The sequence below is a fragment of the Melanotaenia boesemani genome, chromosome 2 (assembly GCF_017639745.1).
Source record: "Melanotaenia boesemani isolate fMelBoe1 chromosome 2, fMelBoe1.pri, whole genome shotgun sequence".
Lineage (NCBI taxonomy): Eukaryota > Metazoa > Chordata > Actinopteri > Atheriniformes > Melanotaeniidae > Melanotaenia > Melanotaenia boesemani.
The window spans coordinates 15,591,509-15,612,018 of record NC_055683.1 but is presented as its reverse complement, the minus strand read 5'-3'; the positions used below and the strand labels follow the sequence as shown (position 1 = coordinate 15,612,018).

The 20,510-nt window shown below is 42.0% G+C and overlaps 1 protein-coding gene, 1 long non-coding RNA gene and 1 pseudogene across 2 annotated transcripts in view; 2 read left to right on the top strand and 1 right to left on the bottom strand.

Moving 5' to 3' along the window:
- The first annotated feature begins 706 nt into the window (after positions 1-706).
- LOC121656917 lies at positions 707-15,446 on the top strand (annotated as a pseudogene).
- gng13b (guanine nucleotide binding protein (G protein), gamma 13b) overlaps positions 15,145-20,510 on the top strand; it is a 24,263-nt gene continuing 18,897 nt past the window's right edge. Inside the window, exon 1 of the mRNA XM_041997085.1 lies at positions 15,145-15,527. The gene's annotated coding sequence lies outside the window, so the exon portion shown is untranslated. The remainder of the gene's footprint in view (positions 15,528-20,510) is intronic.
- Positions 16,639-20,510, bottom strand: part of LOC121647562 — a 13,097-nt gene continuing 9,225 nt past the window's right edge. Inside the window, exons 2-3 of the long non-coding RNA XR_006011860.1 lie at positions 19,310-19,313; positions 16,639-16,649 (exon numbers count right to left, since the gene is read on the bottom strand). This is a non-coding gene — a long non-coding RNA (uncharacterized LOC121647562). The remainder of the gene's footprint in view (positions 16,650-19,309; positions 19,314-20,510) is intronic.

Below are 20,510 nucleotides of genomic sequence, written 5' to 3'. Positions count from 1 at the left end.
ATGTGGCGGAGCTGAGAGGGGGCTGTGAGCATGGGGGTGGATGATTGACATCTATCAAGCTCCGAGCTGCCTGTAGCTAAGAGCTAACTGAGCCAACTCGGCTCTAACGTGAGATAACCAACTAATAAGGGTAGGCGGGCTAAAGCTAAGGAGTGCTGTTAGCAGGCTAAAAACCATGGTTGTGCTGCACTCTGCCTTCTTACCGTGGATACTGGATACCTGTCAATCAAAAAGATATGCCCCCAGTTATGCCGAATTTCAAGATTAAATAACATCCAAACAGATGAGTTTAAAAAAATTCACCTCCCTCACAGTTGTCATGAAGGTAAACTTGACCAATTAATCCTAAAATGGTTTTTGTACAAGGCTTTAAACATGTTTATTTCTGCTGTGAAGTAGGTCTTTTAAACATGGGAGTCTATGGGGATTTGCTCTGTTTTGGAGCGGATGAGGGGTGAACTGCAACACTTTGCACTTCTGCATAGGCTTCACATTTTACTGTTGGAGGTTGCCGCTTGGTTGAGACTAGCTATGCTAACATTCTCAGTCGTGCTGCATTCACTGTACAACTAAAATCAGAAGTTGAAACGATTCTGCTCTTGCTTTTTGCTTTGCAATTAACTACAAAACCTCATCAGCAGTTTAATTAAGAAAGCAAATGGCCTAAAAGGTATTGGAAGTCGGCAAGTCAGAACTTCTGGAGCTTATGGTTCCCAACCTGGGATCCCTGCGAGAGAGCAGGGGGTCCGTGAGGTCGTACTTCATGTGCAAACTGAGTGTGAGTTTGCTCACTAAGTATGGGTAGCTATAAAAATGTCCATTGCAGATTAAGAGCACATTTACATTACATTAACATTCTATGAGTTTTTACCCCCAAAGCACTCAGCAAGAAAAATATTGATCTTATGACGCTAGTGTCAAACGATACCAATACTAGCCTTTGTATCAATAATATTTATATTTGATCTGCTCAGTCTTATCACTCACCGTCTGGTGTGGGACAAAGAAGCGAACTTTTGTCTGTTTGAAAACGGGGGGTTTCGGTTTTCTTGTAGTGGAAAAGCAAACAGACCATCCAGTTAACCGAGAAGGTGATGTAGGATCATAAAGCACACAACTCGCTGCTGCTGGACAGATTCTGCTGAGGTCTGCATTAACATGAACAAGAGAGTAACTAGTGGTCAATTCAATTTAATTTACAAAAGCCTCAAAGCACTTTTGCAGATGCAGTTTATCATTGTAGTCCAATTATAATCAAATTAAAACAAATCCATTACATGTTTCCCAATAGTCCCATTTATAACTGCGTTCATTTAAGCCAAATGATAGAAAACTAATTGCCTTTCTAAGGAACCCAACGGAATGCATCTAATCTTCTCTTAGATTAAATTCCCCATCCTGAACATGTGGAGGAAAAAAACTCCCTTTAAACAGGAAGAAACCTTCAGCAGACCAAGGAAAGGCAGCCGTTAGACTCAACTGGTTGGGGGTGGAGTGGACAGGAAAGACAGGTCAACAGGCACCATAACTCTAAGCCAGGGATACCTGCTGAGAATGAAAACAAGCAACACTAATTAAAGACAAATGTATACAATAGAATAAGGAATAAAGAGAAATGCATATTCATATGTGAATCATAAGATAGATCCTGGTCCAAAATAACTTCAAGGTCCCTCACTTTAGTACTGGAACCCAACAGAACACCACCCATAGTAATCACATAGCTAGACAGTGTCTTCTTTGGGTGCTCAGGTCCAAAGACAACAAATAAAACAAACTCTGAACCCACTCACATGGGTTGTGTGGCATTTAGCAGTAATACTAAAAATTAAGAATAATTAAGAATAAAGAAATAAAGAAATTTTCAGTATTGAGACCCATGCTGCAAATTGCATTACAGAGAAAGAAGAAAAAGCTGCAAAATATTTAATCACCGCACAGACCACCACTGTCTACTGCGCTGGCTCTTCTTATGTGTGTCTCCTACACCATCACCATGTTTATGACATAGTTTTGTAATTTATGCATCCGTCATGCACGTCTGTGCACAACTACACCCGGAGGGCAAATAAGGCATTTTGCATGCTGTTCCTTACTTGATCAGTGCAAATCATCATTAAAATTCAGGTAAATTGTCCTGTAACGAGGCGGCTCTGAAGAAGCTGAAGAAAAGCGATTATTAGAGATTGTCAAAATTTATTCTGACCTGCTTGAGAAGTTGTCTAAAACAACTCCAGTCTAGTTCTTTAAGGCTAAACCACCAAGCTAAGCCTTGCTGGTGGAGAAAATTAAGATGCTGTGAAGCAGAGGGATACAACTAGCATAGGCCAGCTACAAGTGGATTTCAGGAATGACAAAAATCTTGCATTACATTTATATTAAAGCTTTCCATCATGTAAACATACAACTGACTGGATCAGGGCCTAAAGTATTCTGATACTTTGCTGGAAATTTGGGGGGTGAAGTTTGTTGCGGCGAAAAAAAGGAGAGACAATTCAATAACTTGACGTATGTGCTAATGTTGTCACGTTGAGTTCATCTAGTGGTATGAGAGGAACGCTGCTTCGCTCTCCAACACTCTACTAACCAATAAGAAGTTGAGAGGGATTGAGGAAAAGGTGTGGTTGAGATCTGGCTGCAGTTTAGATCCAAGCTATCAGCTCTTCAGATACAACATATATATATATTTATAAATATTTAATACTTAGCTGGTTTGCCATGCGTTTTAATGTCACTCTACTTTTTTAACAACTTTTTTTACAGTTCACCATAGGGATCAAAACAAGTTCCCATTTAATTGTATTTTTCACAGCTTCTAAAGTGCATCCACAAAGAAGAACTGTATTCAAAGAAATAATTTGACAAGAAACTTTAAAAGCTACTTTTTTTCTACTGGGTTGCACTTAGTCTGAGAGCCAGACAAATCTGAGCACTCATATTTAATTTGCTCCCATTTATGTGCACCTTCACCTGACCTGCTCAGACTGACTGATTACAACTGCCTCTTAAATATGATACAATAAAACCACATATAAGATCATCATTAAAGTGCACATTTTGCTGCTCAGATGTTTTGTTTTAAGTACCGTGTCCAATTCTAACCAAGACAAACATAAATATAGTTAACCAAAAAATTACTAAATTAAAAGCAAAATATATAGATTTTTGGTTCCATTTCTGAATGAAAAAATAAAATAAAATTATGTAAAAATAAAAAAAAAGAAAAGTGTGTGTATGTGTACAGGTGTGCCATACACCTTATGAAAATATAGTGTAATAATAATAATAATAATAATAACCATTTAATAACCATTTACTGGTTTTTCGGTTCGCCCCACTCTAGTTGTTGTCTTATTTTTTTTCATTTTATCCCTGCACTGCTTCACTTTGTGCTAAATCCCCGATTTCTCTAATTAAAAACTGATTGTCGCAAAAAATCTTTGTATTCCGCTGCAAGCCTGAATATCCTCTGTGGCTTAGACAGCCATAAAAGCTTTGACCTCCTCATCAGTCCATTTATCGCACACTCAGTTCATGTTATTGTTGTTGACGTCTGTAGCTGCAACAGTGGTTTTTAAAAATGGTGGGGCCACAAGAAGTGGAAATTAATAAGTGGAAATCTGGCAATCACCAAACACCTATGTAATGTGTGTTCCTATGGAACCCCGAAAAGACCCTGCCTCATGAGCTGGGATTCTACAGCTCATGCTTTTGTGTAGCTGTTGACCAAAAGTTGTGAACTGGTGTGCACATCCAGTGTACCTACTGTTCTGTCTGTGTGTTAAACCAGTGCGTGAAAACAGATTAAACAGCAAGCCAAACTCGTGTCTCACAAGCCAGGAATGCAAGCATCTTGCTCCTTTATTTCCTTTTCTTTACTGAGTTGACTAATGAAAAAGCAAGTAAAACTGTAAAAACAAACAGAAAAGGAACTTAAGGTGTGTCCCAAGTGTGCAGACTCAGGCGTGTGCTCCGTACTCTACACACTTCAAAGTCCACTTAATGTTCGTGAAATGGGACAGCCTACCTAGTCAACAATAATTTCCCATAGCAACAACATAGGACCTTGAATCACTCAAACCTTTGAAATTACTCATAAGATACTTCAGTGAATGTTAACACCAACAGTAAAAAAAAAGCCTCTGTTGTTTTTCAGCTGTTGCACACTTTAACCCCTTAAAAATACATGAATATTACAGAATTTTGACGTCACCATTTAACAAACATGTTTTTAATGTACTTGATTTTGTAACATTTCTACTAAAGTGTAGTTAATTTTTTTTTTTTATAAAATTTTATTGAAATCTAAAACGTACTCTTCTGAGAGTGGTTGCTAATTCGCCACTGTCTTGTGTGTAATGAACTCTGGGAGAAAAGAGACCGCGAAGGATGCATCATCAGCAGCCTTCGTTTGAGGCCAAACGAAGTGTGGATTTGTAGGGTGGATTCAGAGACTCCTTTGAATTCTCTGGGTTTGGATAGATAGATAGATAGATAGATAGATAGATAGATAGATAGATAGATAGATAGATAGATAGATAGATAGATAGATAGATAGATAGACAGACAGACAGACAGACAGACAGACAGACAGACAGACAGACAGACAGACAGACAGACAGACATTTAGATAGATAGACAGACAGACAGACAGACAGACAGATAGATAGATAGATAGATAGATAGATAGATAGATAGATAGATAGATAGATAGAAGTACTTTATTCATCCCAAGCTGGGAAATTTAGGTGTTGCAGTGGTACATTTAGTCCATTTAGCAGTTGTGCTTCTAAAGGTAGCAAAATAAAAAACAGTATAAAAAATTTCAATATCTACAAAAGACTTATACAAGGAGGTATTTAGCTATACAGAGTAAGAAGTGAGAATAGCCAGCAAATAATATAGTCCAGTGCAATGATTAGTAGTGTGGTGTGCAAAATTGAGCTTGTCTGTGCAAAATTAACCAGTTACACACAAAATTACCCAGTTACATGCTTGACAGTTGTTTTCAGTGACACAAGATGAGGAGTTTAACTGTGCAAGGTTGATCCAGTCAGTGCAAAAATTCACCAGTTACAACAGTCACTCATATTGTTATCTCTGACACAATGATGATGAGTTAAACAGTCTTATTGCGTGTGGCAGGAAAGATTTCCTGAAGCGGTCTTTGAGACAGCGAAGCTGTCTGAGCCTTTTGGAAAAGGAGCTCCGCTGTCTGTCCAGCACAAGGTGGAGAGGGTGGTCCGGGTTATCCAAGATAGATAACAGTTTGTTCAGTGTCCTCCTCTACACCACTGCTTCTAATGTTCTAAAGTGTCCTGTCTGCAGCCAATGACAGAGCCAGCCTTCCTGATCAGTTTGTTCAGTCTGTTGGTGTCACTGGCTGCAATGCTGCCCCCCCAGCAGACCACAGATGAAAACAGGGCACCGGCCACAACAGACTGGTAAAAGATTTCCAGCATCTTGCTGCACACATTCAACGACCGCAGCTTCCTCAGGAAGTAGAGTCTGCTGCAGGCCTTCTTGTACACAGCTGTGCTGTTGGTCTTCCAACTTGGTCTGTTATCGATAGTCACTCCTAGGTAATTATATTCCTCAACAGTGTCCACATCACTACCCAGGATGCGGAGGGGCTGTGGAGCTGATACCTTCTTCCTGAAGTCTAACACCATCTCTTTGGTCTTGTCCACATTAAGCAGCAGGTGATTCTTACCCGCCCACTCCACAAATTCGTCCACCAGCCCCCTGTACTCCTCCTCCCGTCCACCACTTATACACCCAACAACTGCAGAGTCGAAGAGGGGGACCACCACCCCAGTCTGCCAGTCCAGGGGAACTGTCCCCGATGTCCATGCGATGCTGCAGAGGTGTATCAGCCAAGACTGCCCTACAGCATCCAGAGCCTTAAGGAACTCTGGGCGGACTTATCCACCCCCGGGGCCCTGCCACCGAGGAGCTTTTTAACCACCTCAGCAACCTCACCCCCAGAAATGGGAGAGCCAACACCAGGGTCCCCAGACTCTGCTTCCTCATCAGAAGACGTGTTAGTGGGATTGAGAAGGTCTTCGAACTATTCCCTCCACCGCCTCACAACGTCCCGAGTTGAGGTCAGCAGCCCCCCATCCCCACTGTACACAGTATTGATGGAGCACTGCTTTCTCCTCCTGAGCCGCCGGATGGTGGACCAGAATCTCCTCGAAGCCGTCCGGAAGTCATTCTCCATGGCCCCTCCAAACTCCTCCCAAGCCCGAGTTTTTGCCTTAGCGACCGCTGAAGCTGCGCTCCGCTTAGCCTGCCGATACCCATCAGCTGCCTCTGGAGTCCTACAGGCCAAAAAGGCCCGATAGGACTCCTTCTTCAGCTTGACGGCATCCATCACTGCTGGTGTCCACCAACGAATTCGGGGGTAACAACCATGACAGGCACTGATGACCTTGCGGCCACAGCTGCAGCTTGCCACCTCAACAATAGAGGCACGGAACACAGCCCACTCGGACTCAGTGTCCCTCGCCTCATCTGGGACATAATTGAAGCTCTGCCAGAGATGGGAGTGAAACTCTTTCTGACAGGGGACTCTGCCAGACATTCCCAGCAGACCCTCACAACACGCTTGGGTCTGCCAGGCCTGACCTGCATCCTTCCCCACCCTCTGAGCCAACTCACCACCAGGTGGTGATCAGTTGACATGCGGCCGCAAGTCCGATGATACAACTACAAAGTTGATCATTGAACTACAGCCTAGAGTGTCCTGGTGCCAAGTGCACATGTGGACAGTCTTATGTCTGAACAAGGTGTTTGTTATGGACAATTCATGATGAGCACAGAAGTCCAACAACAAAACACCACTCTGATTCAGATCAGGGGGACCCTTCCTCCCTATCACGTCCCTCCAGGTCTCGCTGTCATTGCCCATGTGGGCATTGAAGTCCCCCAGCAGAACAAGGGAGTCCCCGGAAAAAGTGCTTTCCAACACCCCCTCCAAGGACTCCAAAAAGGGTGGGTACTCTGAACTACTGTTTGGTGCATAAGCACAAACAACAGTCAGGACCCATCCCCCCTCCTGAAGGCGGAGGGAGGCTACCCTTTCGTCCACCGGGGTAAACCCAACACACAGGCGCCAAGTTGAGGGGCAATGAGCATGCACACACCTGCTCGGCGCCTCCCACCTGGAGCAACTCCAGAACAGAAGAGGGTCCAGCCCCACTCAAGGACAGTAGTTCCAGAGCCCAAGCTGTGTGTCAAGGTGAGTCCAACTATATCTAGCCAGAACTGCTCAACCTCGCGCACCCGCTCAGGCTCCTTCCCCACTAGAGAGGTGTCATTCCACATCCCTAGAGCTAGCTTCTGCAGCCGAGGATCAGACCGCCAGGTTCCCCGCCTCCGGCAGCCACCCAGCTCACACTGCACCCGACCCCTATGGCCCCTCCTGCAGGTGGTGAGCCCACTGGAGGGGGGGCCCATATCACCCTTTCAGGTTGAGCCCGACCGAACCCCATGGGTAAAGGCCCGGCCACCAAGTGCTCAGCTCCAGGCCTGGCTCCAGAGGGGGGGCCCGGTAACCCACGCCCAGGCAAGGGAAGCCTGTGTCCATGATTTGTTGTCATCATAGAGGTGCTTTTGAGCCATGCTTCATCTAGTCCCTCCCCTAGATACCTGTTTGCCATGGGTGACCCTACCAGGGGCATAAAGCCCCCAACAACATAGCCACTAGGATCATCAGGCCACGCAAACTACTTCACCACGATAAGGTGGCGGCTCAGTGAAGGTGGATATGTCTTCCATTTACCTACAGGTATTAGGGTATCTGTTTAGGGTAATGATTTATATAATTTAGAAATTATTATTATTGTCATTATTATTTGTCTTTAATTTGCATTTTTTCCTCTGATATTTGCTGCTCAGATGTTTAATGTCTATCCAGCTTTCACGGATTCTAGTTCCTGAAACTAAAAATATAATGAAAGACTCCAGACTTATTTTCATGTCAACAATGATCTAGTTCTGCTCTCTGAGCAGCTACAATAATGTTGTTGTGAGTTATTAGTATTATCAAACTGTTAAGACTTTTGTCTTTTCATCATATTTTTGTGTTTCCTCTCATGCAGTGAATAAGTAGACATCTTCAAGCGGCAGCCTGAGCAGTGCTGGACCAGCTGACCTTCTGCTCTTGGGATTCAATAAGAATTAAGAGAAAAAACAGTAACTCCTCAGTTTTTTTCTTTTTTAAAAAGGTGAGACAGCCAATTTCCAAGTCATTTCACACCCTCTGTGTAAGTGGTTGATCACCTCTGCTCCCAATAGCATACTGAAGGAAATCGTCAGTCATCCAATGTAACAGGATCCCCCCCCCAAGGTGACTTTGAAGAATGGTGACCATTAGATGTGAAATAATCTAATTTTATCAAACTGAGATCCAGGTAAAGCCACTCTGAGACTGTACCCTGCAACACCTCCTTATGGAGTGCTTACACCTTCTAACCCTAGACTGATGGTCTGAAACAATAAAAAAATGCAACTAATTCAGACTGTTGATTTGCTGCAAGCTCCTGAGACCGGTGATGTCAATTACTAGTATGGAGACTGGGAGAGGAACTTCTGAGTTCTTTACTGGGGGAAGAAACTGAAGGACTGAAACCAGATTCAATTCAGTAAACTGTATTAGTCCCAGAGGGACAATTTAAAGATCGGGGTCCTAGGATGACATTTTTCATGACTGATTGTGAATTTAAACATCAGCGATGGCAATTATGCAACCATATAAAGGGGGATAGGCTGCAGAAATCAACTCAAGGTGTTCAAGGTAAAATCAAATCAAGGTGTTGGAAAAATTTCTTAGAGATTTTGCTCTATATTAACATGATAACATCGCACAGTTGGGCCAGATTTGCCAGCTGCACATCCATGATATGTATTACCCTGCTGAAGTAGCCATCAGAAGATGCTACACTGTGGTCATAAAGGGATGGACATGGTCAGCAACAATGCTCGGGTGGTTAGACCATGCCATGTTGGTTGTAAGGGCCCCAAAGTGGGACAAAAAAATATCCCCCACACCATGGTACTTTAACACGTCTGGCTTGCAAAGACTTGATGAGCAGTTCAATTAATCTGAATCAGGTGTGCTGGAACCTCTGAAACATGCAAGGTTTTAGGTCTGGTCCCCAAGGACCAGGATTGAGAAACACTGATTTACCATATAGAGTGATCTTGATCTTGCAACATATTTCCAGCTCTCAGCACAAATTATTCCTGTAAATATCATTGCAGCCTTTTAATGTGCATCCTCATCCAAGACTTTAAATTTGAGTTCTGGGCCTTGTCTCATATTACATGACATCTGCTGAGATATGGTTCCAGCCTACTCACATCTGCTGAGTCAGCACAGACTGGATGGCTAGTTTAGGAGCAACATTGGTCATTTACTGTAGTATTATGTGATCATGGCAGGAACAGAGTGAGCCTCAGGAGAGCTGTCTAGACTGTTCTGAGGAGCAGCATGCAGATACTCAGAGATAGATAACAGCACACTTTTTTCCTCAGGCTCTGAATGCAAAATGGACAAGGTACCACAGATTCACCTCTAACTGGTGTTCCTGTTAGGACAGGCTATTTAACTAAAATATGTGCAACAATTACATCAGTCCATCACCTTACTTTGATGATTAGATGACTAATTCTTGGTTCGTATGATTTCTAATAACATAAACTTCTACATTTTGGAAGATACTATTTCTCTGTACCTTATTAACCCTTATGCCTTGTTGTTGCTAACCCTTATCACAGTAAAACAGAAGTCAGCCTGTTATCACTTAAAGAACATCTGGAGGATTAAAGAACTAATGTTTCAACAGGATTTATGCATATATCTTCAGTAGATTGGACTACTGGGACACTCCACTCACAGGTCTCACTAAAAAGTCCATCAGACAGCTGCAGTTTGTCCAGAACGCTGCTGCTCAAGTCCTCACTAAGACCAGGGGCCTCATTTATAAAGCTGGCTTAGGTACAAAAATCGGTGTACGCCAAATATAGTCAACTTTTGGGATTTATAAAAACCAAATTTGGCGGGAGAATGTTCCTACCTCCACGGAAATTCTGACCATGGCGTACACACAAAATCTAGGAAAACGGAAAGCTGCGACACCAACGGTACAGAATAAAACCAAGGAAATGATGAGGTGGAAAGTCTGCTGCCAACATTTACCAGTCAGTAAAAGAAAATGCAAAAAGTAAGCTTTGGTCATTTATTCTGAGATCCAGCAGAGAGGGACAGACTGGAGTGTCTAGAAGTGATGCAACGCTTATGAAACACACAAGAGGTGGATTTCCTTTATTTATTTATTCTAACACAATCCTTTTGTAATTGTTGTACCAATTTTTGTCCAGACAGTCTCCATTTCCCACAACTCCTTGGCCACATTGTTAATTGCGTTGATCGTGTCTTTCTGCACCTGCAGGACTTCGTCTGAGGACATAGGCTTACCCTCTCGCTGCAGCACCGCCGACCCACTTGGAATACCCAGGAACTATAAAGAAATATTATTTAACACTAAGTAAAGTGCTACCAATCTCAGATGTATCTGTACATATTTATTTTAAACATTAAAATAAAAGACTACATTACCGGCATTATTACTCTCATTTAGCAGATGCTTTTCTCCAAAATAACTTACTGTAGGCTGTAGCATCTTGCCTAAGGCCCCAACTGGAAGGTGTTAGTATTCACCCCTGGGAGATTTGAATTTCAATCTCCTGCATGGCATGATGGATGCCCTACTGACTGAGACATCCAGCCCCATGTTGCGATTACCTCTGGCGTGTCTTCCCTTCTGACACTGTGATGACAGCATCTGCCTCCTGCTGCCACTATTCTGCCTTTCTGATACAAGTAATGCCCACGCCGTGCCCACCAGTTAAACATTTTTACATTTGTCAACGTGGTCCATCAGGATCTCAGTATCACACCCTGAAAAATTACACTTCTTCCCTCTTTTTTCCCTCTAGAGCCATCATGGAAATGATGTGAAGCACATTTGTTACAGGCGTCCACCTGACCATTTATGTGGGCGTGGGAAGGCGTTCCCTCACGTGCGCTCGCTTTAGAGTTGATTCTGATTTATAAACAGAAACAGGTGTGTGACATGCGTGCGCATGCTTTTATAAATCTGAAAGTTGACGTGCGCAGCATTTCCGCTTTGAGAAGCAGACGCCACCTGTAATTTGCTTTGTTATGCACAGTTTTATAAATGAGGCCCCAGGAAAGTATCCAGTCCTCAGATCTTTAGACTGACTTTGTATCTGGTTGTTGTTAGTTTACAAAACACTGAATGGTTTAGGGGCAAAACACATCCAGGACCTTCTGGTTCATTATGAACCAACCAGATTATCAGGGTCAGGTCTACTTTCTGTCCCCAGAGTCAGAACTGAACTTGGAAGCAGCGTTCAGCTTTTATGCTCCTCACATGTGGAACAAACTCCCAGAAAACTGCAGGTCTGCTGAAACTCTGCAGTTTTAAATCAGGGTTAAAATCTTTTCTATTTGCTGCCTTTTATCAAAACAACTGTTAATTCCTCACATTGGAACTTCTATTTTTTTGCATTTTATTTTATATTTTATTTAAATCTTTTCTGTATTTATTTGATTTATTTTTTTTTAAGTTTGCTTTTAATGTTCTATTTAAATCTTCTTTGGCAACCCACTGTAATGCTTTTAATGTTTTATATAAACATTCTGAATGGTCTTGTACATGAAATGTGATGCACAAATAACCCTGCACAAATAACCTCAGAGAGACCTACAGCAACGAACATAGATAGCAAGAACTGGGCCCTGTTGGTCCCTGATTGATCCACCTGGACCAACACTGGATTTAGACGAGAAGGAGCCCGGTTGGAGAGAGATCCAGGAGGTAGTCAAGAGGGCGAGAGTAAGCTCTGCTCCTGGGTCTAGTGGAGTACCTTACAAGGTATATAATAACTGCCCCAGGCTACTCAATAGGCTCTGGAGGATCCTGAAGGTGATCTAGAGGAAGGACAATGGATCCATGCACAACAAGCTGGTAGAAGAGGCACTGAACCGACATCACATCCCGAAGAGGTTTAGAGACCTTATCCTGGACTACTATGCCAACTTCAGTCTGAGAGTCTCTTCTGGATCAACAACTTTGGACTGGCACAAAGTTAATAAAGGGGATTATCACTAGATGTACGATCAAGGTGATCCTCTTTGAACTCGCCATGAACATGCTGGTGAAGTCTGCAGAAGTCCAGTGTAGGGAGGCCCTCACCAAGTCCAGAGTCCAACCATCACCCATTCAAGCCTTCATGGATGACCTGACAGTGACAACCACATCTGTTCCAGGCTGCAGGTTAATCCTGAGTGGCCTCGAAGAGTTGATCTCCTGGGCTTGTATGAGTTTCAAACCAGGTAAATCAAGGTCTCTTGTGCTGAAGAAAGCAAAGGTGACAGATAAGTTCTGCTTATCACTCGGCACCACCAAGATAGCACCACTCACAGAGGAACCGGGGAAGAGCCTGGGAAAGGTGTTCAACTGTAGCCTGAGAAATGCAGCCTCCACACAATCAACCAACCAAGAGCTGGAGACCTGGCTAGCTGCGATGGACAAGTCTGGCCTCCCTGGCAAATTCAAAGCCTGGATTTACATGGTATCCTTCCTCGGATCCTTTGGCCCCTCTTGGTCTACGGAGTCCCCGTTTCAACAGTGGAAAGCTTTGAGATGAGGATCAGCAGGTTTCTCTGCAGGTGGCTGGGGTTGCCACAAAGCCTGTACAGGCAGACCAACAAGCTGAAGCTCCCTGTCAGCAGCCTGAATGTTGAGTTCATGGTCACTCAGTCGAGGGAGCTGCTTCAATACTGGGAGTCCAGTGACCCAAAGGTTGCTCAGGCTGGGATCAAGGACAGTGCGTAAGTGGAGAGCTTCCGAGGCTGTGGGAATTGCAGAGTCAAGGCTACGGCAAAGGGTGCTGGTGGGCACAGTGGCATAGGGAAGAGCTGGTTTGAGTAGTGGTAGAACACCTCACTATTGTAGGGCACAGAGGAGAGGAGAAGAGAGAAAGAAGGGAAAAGTACTCTGAGCTAGTGGAGGAGTGCTGGAACAATGATTGGCGGGAAAGATGCCAACCCCTTGAAGTGGGAGGCTGAGGATTTGTGGGGCAATCTCTCTGCAGGGCCTACAAGATGCTGGGCATCACAGGAGCCAGTCAGCGAACGGCCATCATGTTGGCCAGCGACGCAACAGAAGTGGCGTCAAAGTGGTTGTGGATCAAGAGGGGAGCGGTGTGGCAAGTAGGGTAGTGCTACCTGGACACAAGCTGGGGCCTGATCAACCCTGGCTGGGTCGACTGGTCAGATTGTTGAAAGACTCGCAGGCTACATCACTGATGATGTGTCCAGGGGAACCATAAGGTGTATCTAAGAACAAAGTGCAATTGCGGTTTGCAGGTGTTTACATTAAATGGTGTTTAACACATAAGCCTTAATTCTTGTTAAAATCTTGTTCTGCGAGACTCCACTGAAGAGGATAGAGATTTCCACTTCCTTGTAAAACTCTGCATTTTGTTGTTGTTTGTCAAGAACGTCAGTCATATTTTTCTGTTTGTTTATTTGTAAAAATATTTCCGTCTCCTCCTCCATCCAGACATCTTTATTTGAAATAACCTGGTCACGTGACCCCCTACGTCAGGTCTGGGACCTGTAAATGCAACAAATTTATCCACATCAAAAACTCTGCATGTTCTATACAAAGAACTATGTTACAGTTCAGAAAAACACAGTTACAGCGTAAAGTTATAACTACTCAATGAATTTGTTGATGCTATATTGTAGAATGTATGAATATGCATTGTTTTGATTTATAGTTGAGTGTTTAACGGGATTACCTTTTATTTTGTTTTGATTTTTTTATTTTTCTATGCTGCATCTTTATTTTTGCTTATAATTGTTAAAAATGTTCTACATTTTATGTGTCAGACCCCAGAAAGAATAGCTGCGGGTTTGCTGCAGCTAATGGGGATCCCAATAAAACAATAAACATGAAACATTTAAATAAAAGAAATTACCGCTACCTTTTGATTTGTCCACTGAACATTTAGAAAACCACAGATTGGCAACTGTTTTGTGCTATTTTGGAGAGCTGTGCTTTTCTTTGCAGCCCTCCTATGGACGGTGTCCTCACGGTTCATAAACATAAACTTTAGCTTGGCCTTCAGCTTAGAAATGACTGTGTCCCTTTTAGACCTTGCAGATTATTGCATCTTGTTCTTTGAGTGAACAACAATATTTGTATTTCTTCCACTGTAAAAAGTCTGTGTGACTGTGGAAGAGGAACAGTTTCTCAAATTGTTTTCTTATTTTTAGACTCAGTTTACAGCTTGATGAGAGCCTCCGCCTCTCTGAAATGCTCCCTTTGTACACAATCATGTTATTGATCTGTTGCTATTTAACCTTATTAGTTGTCAAATGCTCCTCCAGTTGTTTTTAATTTGTGCCAATTACTTTTTCAGCCTTGTGTTGCCCCCTTTCCAACTGTTTTTAACACGTGATGCTGCCATTAGATTCAAAATGAGCTCATATTTTCGATGAAATGGTAAATGTCTAAGTTTCAACATCTGTAAATATGTTTATGAGATTAATGAATGATTGCATTCTGGTTTTATTTACCTTTTACACAGAGTCCCAACCATTTTGGAATTAGATTTGTAAACAGAACCAAATACTGTGAATCAGCTTTTAAACTGCTGCAATCCCACAATCTGCAGACTATGTGAAATAAAAACAAACCCAGATATGTTTGACCCCTCTGAGTGGAGATCTAATTCTGCCTTTTACGGATAGAGCGTTCAGTGTCCATATTAGGGCAGAACTCAAGAGGGGCATAAGAAAAAGGTGTCCACGCACACGCGCGCAACCAAAACCAGACAGTTTGAGGTCTCTCCGTCCTTTACGGGAGTACCTGCTTCATCAAACCCCTCTACCGCCTTCTCGCCTGGTCAGCTCTCCTAACACACCCACAGGAGCATACACACACGCACCCGCACACAATCTCCCTTCCTCTTTCCTCTCACACACACGCGCGCACAATCCCCCCCCCCCCCCTTTTTCTCACACACACACGCGCGCACACAATCTCCCCTCCTCTTTCCTCTCACACTGACGATAATAAAGGTGGGATCGATCCCTGCACAGCGGAGCGCGCGCCGCACCACTTCTTTTAACTTCTTCCTCTCCGCCTCGTTTTCACTCAGCTTCAGGAAGGGGGGCAGGAAGCACGGACCACCAGCACCAGACAGCCTCAGACTGCTCGCCTCTCCGGATACTGCGGATTTTTTTTTTATCCTTAATCTTTTTCCCCTCAGCGGATGCAGAGCGCGCGCTCCGCCTCGCAGAGATAAAAACTGATATTTCGCTACTTGGGGGGAACAGATAGCCCATCGTCTGTGCGTCCAGCGGGCTTAACTGCACCTCAAGACTCGGAAAGAGCAACAGCCTCCACCGGCACACCAGTGAGGTAAGAGATGAGACTGCCACATTACACAATTTTCCCTCTTTATCTCACCGGCTTTTCCGCCATAATTCAGCCAGTTATTTCACACAAATTCATCTGACTCGTTGTGAATTCCTATATATCACTTTTTACAGGCAAAAAGCCTGTAATATATCATACATGTCTGTTCGCTTATTCTAAGCTTACTTCACTTCTATGGAGGATACTTATGGTGCTGTCCGCCTCCAGCCCCTCCATCACACAGACATCTTAGGCCATATAGAGCTCACGATTGTTACATAAAACTTACCTTTATTCTCTTCCTTCTCCTCCTCCTCTATCACTCCTTTCCTGTGTCTCATTCGACTTTGTTTTCAGGAAAGATGGTGCTTAAAGGGCAAAAGTTGAAGGAAAGGGCCTTTGCTTGTGTGAAGTGAATAAAAGTTTTTAGCTCTGGATAAAAGCACTATAAAGCACACAGGTTTGCTATGTGTAAAATGGTACAAGTAACGTCTAATGTTATAATATCAGTAAATAGCTGATGTTTTTATAACATACAGGTAATAATGATAATATAATGAGGTGCACATCCATCTAGAAAACAACAAGGCACAAAGAGGCAAAGGTGCATTTTCTGTTTCATTGTGGTCATTTTTAATGTCTGTTTTGTTATTAAAGGCCTCCAGTGGCTGTTTTGCATCCGCCTGTGGTCACTGGGTGTCTACGTTGTTTTGTGTGTCTCCTCCCTCATGGTTGTTTTGCATTTCTCATGTTTTTGGCTTGCATCTCTTTATTGTTGCTTAGTTCCTGTTTGTGGTATTTTTGCACCTGTTTGTGGGTTTTTATAAACTGAGGGATTTTTTTGTGCCCATTTGTGGCTGTTTTGCATATCAGTATTAATCAGTATTTCTGATATTTTTTTTTTTTTTTTTTTTTTTGCTTTAGAGTTTCTATTTATCACTTTTTGTGGTAGTTTTGTATTATCTTGTGGATTTTCAGTTTGTTTAGGATTTTTTGTGTCTTGTGGTCTGTATAGTACATTTTTTTGTGTTTTTGTGGTTATTTTGTGACCTTTGTTGTCTCTTTGTGCTTCTTTTTGTTCCTGTTTGTGGTAGTTTTTCTTCTCATTGTGGTCATCTTGTGTCTCTGCAGGTGTTTTGTGCATTTGTCATCTTTTCATAATATTTGTGCATTTCATTGCCACTATATCTAAATTACTTCTTTATGGTTGTCTTGCTCTTGTTTGTGGGTTTCTATGGACCTTTTTTGTGTCTGTGTTCTTTGTTTTGGAGAATATTTCACGTCTCATGTTAATGTTGCAGCTCACTGTATTTTATTATATCTCTTTGCGGTTGTTTTGTGACATTTAACTTACATTTTGCTGTTGTTGTTGTTGCTTTGGAGTTTTTATTTGTCCCTGTTTGTGGTAGTTTTGTATCTTTTTTTGTTTTTTTTTATGTCTTGTGGTAGTGTTAGATCTGTTTGACGCAGTTTCTTTTCTCACATTTGTATGTGTCATTGTGGTTTTGTGGTCTTTCATTGATGTTTGCATTTCTTTGGGGTTCTTTTTGTTCATGTTTGTGGTAGTTTAGAACCTGTGTGGCTGTAGATGTGCTTCTCATTTTGATCATTTCATGTCTCTGCAGGTGTTTGTGTGCTTTTGTGACAATTTGCAACTTTTCATGATAGTTTTTGCATTTCATTGTGATGGTTTTTTCCTTTATATATATATCTGTATTTAGAGGAGTGTAGGTCAATTCTTTGTAGTTGCTCTTTTCGCTCTAATTGTAGCTGTTGTGTCTCTTATTGCACATTGTCTTCTTGTAGCTCTTTATGTTGTCTTTGTGGATGTTGAGCATTTTTTGCACATTTGACTGACTTTCCAACAAGCCGAGTTGAGGATGGGGTGGCATGTTCTGGTCTGTGACCTCTTTCTCAGCTCGCAGTTTGTTCTTCACACATTCCCACATACACAGAAACATTTATTTCATCCAGTTGAGAATGATATTGATCAAAAGTCCATTGATTGGATGTGTCCCCGTACAGACAGGGACACATTGGTGTGGTATTAGTTGGCCTGTTTTCAGACATTCAGAGCTCAACAAAGTGCTGAACAGATCAGCTTGCTGTTAAAGTTCAAACATCATCTGTCTGCCTCTGGCACTTTTAGTCCTCGACATCATCTCTTTGTCAGTTTAATGAAGAGAAGCCTTGCTTTTCTTTCTTAGTCTCCACTCTCAGCTGGTCAGAGGAGCTCTGCTTGTTCCTTTCTATTTTTAGCCTCTATTTACAATGCAGTAGCTATAGAGGCAAGAAGAGTCGCTCACTCTGTTTCCAATCATTTCTCTCTCTGCCTATTATTTATTCTTCTTCATAGCATATTCTTGCTTTTGTCCTCACCTCTTTCACTCACAATCACTTGGTTCTTTTCTCTTTCTTTTTTTATTTGCTCCTTTTACTTTTGCTTTCCTGATTTGACATAAGCAGAAATCAGAGAGAGCCATTCAACATCTTAAGTCCCGGTGGCAGCTCACCTCCCACGAGTGTGCTTCACACACGCGCAAACGCTCACACTCACACTCACGTGCACGCTTACAGTATAAGTGAGGGTGGAAAGATGGCAGAGGAGGAGGGGGTAAAGGTTAATCTCTGGATGCTTGTGACCCAAATCACTAAATGACCTACATACCCTCCCCTAAAACAACCACCCCACTTGCCTCATCCTGACACTCAACCAAACACGTCTTTATTCAAAGAGGTGGGGGGGGCAACATACATACAAATGCACAGTGCCATGTTTGATGCAGTACCATGTTATTTTTTTAAAAAGAGATAAAGAACAAAAGAATTCTGATGTTATTGGTATAAAATAAGCAAAGCAAATTAAGAAGAAAAAACTTATAAAGAAAATCATCTTTATATTTGACTTGTTCTAAATCGTCTGTAAAAATTTTAATATTTTCCCCATTCATGTTAAAATTGTCCCTGTTTAAACTTTAAGCTCCAAATGCACCACAGTAATTGACTAAAAAAGTCATATACTGACCAGTTACTCCAAAACTTTCAACCAAAATTCAACTTTTCTAATTATTTCAGACATAAAATAGTAGCCTTGTCCGGACAGGGTCTACATTTCTGCTTGAAAGACTGCACTAAACTGTGTTTAAAATAACCGTTTGACTTTATGGGGACACTATTATAGAGCAGATGGTGTTCCAGCAGTGATTCAGCAGCTCAGTTGAGCACATATACATCACATAGTGTTGGTGCTAAATTTAGTATTAACAGAAAATCAGTCGTTGTTCCCAGAGAAAAAAAAAAACTTTAACAGTATGGTGATGTGTTTGAAGACTTTTCTTTAATGGCCCACTACTGAACTTTGGCAGATTTTCTCACTTTGGTGCCCCCTAACGACAGCTAAATCATCATCAGTCTTGCATCCTGTCTCTTTTCTGAGCTCTCTCCGGCCAGTAAAAGTCAGTCTGATCTTGACGTTTGTCTTATCTTACTATCTCTCTTTCTTTTCCTCACTTCCTCCAAAAATGTCCTCTTGTGTTTCTTTGCTAAATCAGCCATGGTGTGCATTCAAAGCAGTCACTGTGTTGATGTGGACCTGTAAAGCAAAACATAACTCTGGGCTAAAAAATAAGTTTTTAAAATGCCATTTCTCAGCCTCAGAAGGCTGCAGGTGGCTGCAGGTGGCAGATGGCTCCTGTAATGTACCTAATGAATGTTGGTGCATCATTAACACGAGTCAGAAGCACAGAGTTTAAAGGTTGGAAACTTTTATAGTGTTGTTTTAACACCATCCTCATGTTTACTTTTGGTTTTTAGAGACTCGTTAGATAGACAGCCATGAAATTAGCTAATAAATGTAATTTATTATGTCTGCTAAACATCACATCACAACATAGTCCAGCATGTATGCAAGATTTTAGCATCTTCTCAAGAGCTGCACTCTGTAATTACAGCTCAAAGGGATTTTTTATTTTGCATTACTTATTTTTTTAAGTGGTATTGTGACAGGTACATAAGCGTAGTCAATATTTTACCTACTGATTTTTTTTTAGAGGGCTCTCAGTTTGAAGAATCAGATGGATTCCTGACAGGCTAGCTAGCTAAAACTAAACTAAAGACAGCTACACAGACTGTAGACTATGGTGTAGCAGGACATTCTCCAACTGAGAAAGTGTAAACGATGTCTGATGTGGTGCAAACATCAATCACTATAAATATGTTTAGTGTTGAGTTGTGTTAGAAGGCAGAAAAATCACTTTTCTGGTAGCCCAGCTCTGAATAGCTTTTAGCATTTAGCCTTAGCTAGTAAATCACAAAAGCTTCAGATTCCAAACTGAGATCACTCTTACTGCTGCCTACTGCAGGTAACACACGAGTACTTATAAGTACTTCATACAACCCAATTTTTGTCATTTACAAACAAGGGTTGCTCAAACCAGAAAGAGACTTAAGGTAACAGCAGATTGCATTCCTTTCTATCATTTTAGTGTTTTTTACACAGATAGTAGTGGAGCTTTAATATGTTGGTACCCATTTCCTTTTTATCCATCAATGATCATCAGTCAAGCCATACTTTCCACATCTGATTATCAGTAAGAGAAATGTGTAAGTGATGCTCTTAGCATCTGCTGTTGAATATATAAAGAGATTATCCTCCATGCTTCCATTTAGTTTCTACCACGTATGTGTGTGTACCCTGTGATGGCTTACAAAGGACGTCCTTCCAGTAAACTCATCCTTCAGATCCCCACGGCTAGTGTCCCAGTTGCATCGCACAATGGACTCATATACATTACAATGTTTGAAAAACTGATTCATGATTGACTTCCACTCACTTTAAGTCCGAGCTGAGGATGGAAGTTGCCAGCTCAGGTTTGCATTTCATGATGCTGCAGGAAGATGTTCCAAATGGTGAAAATTAAGTTTTGTTTTTTTTTTTACTTTTTTAAAGTTTGGACCACTTGTGTGTTTCTTCTGCATTTCTTAGTA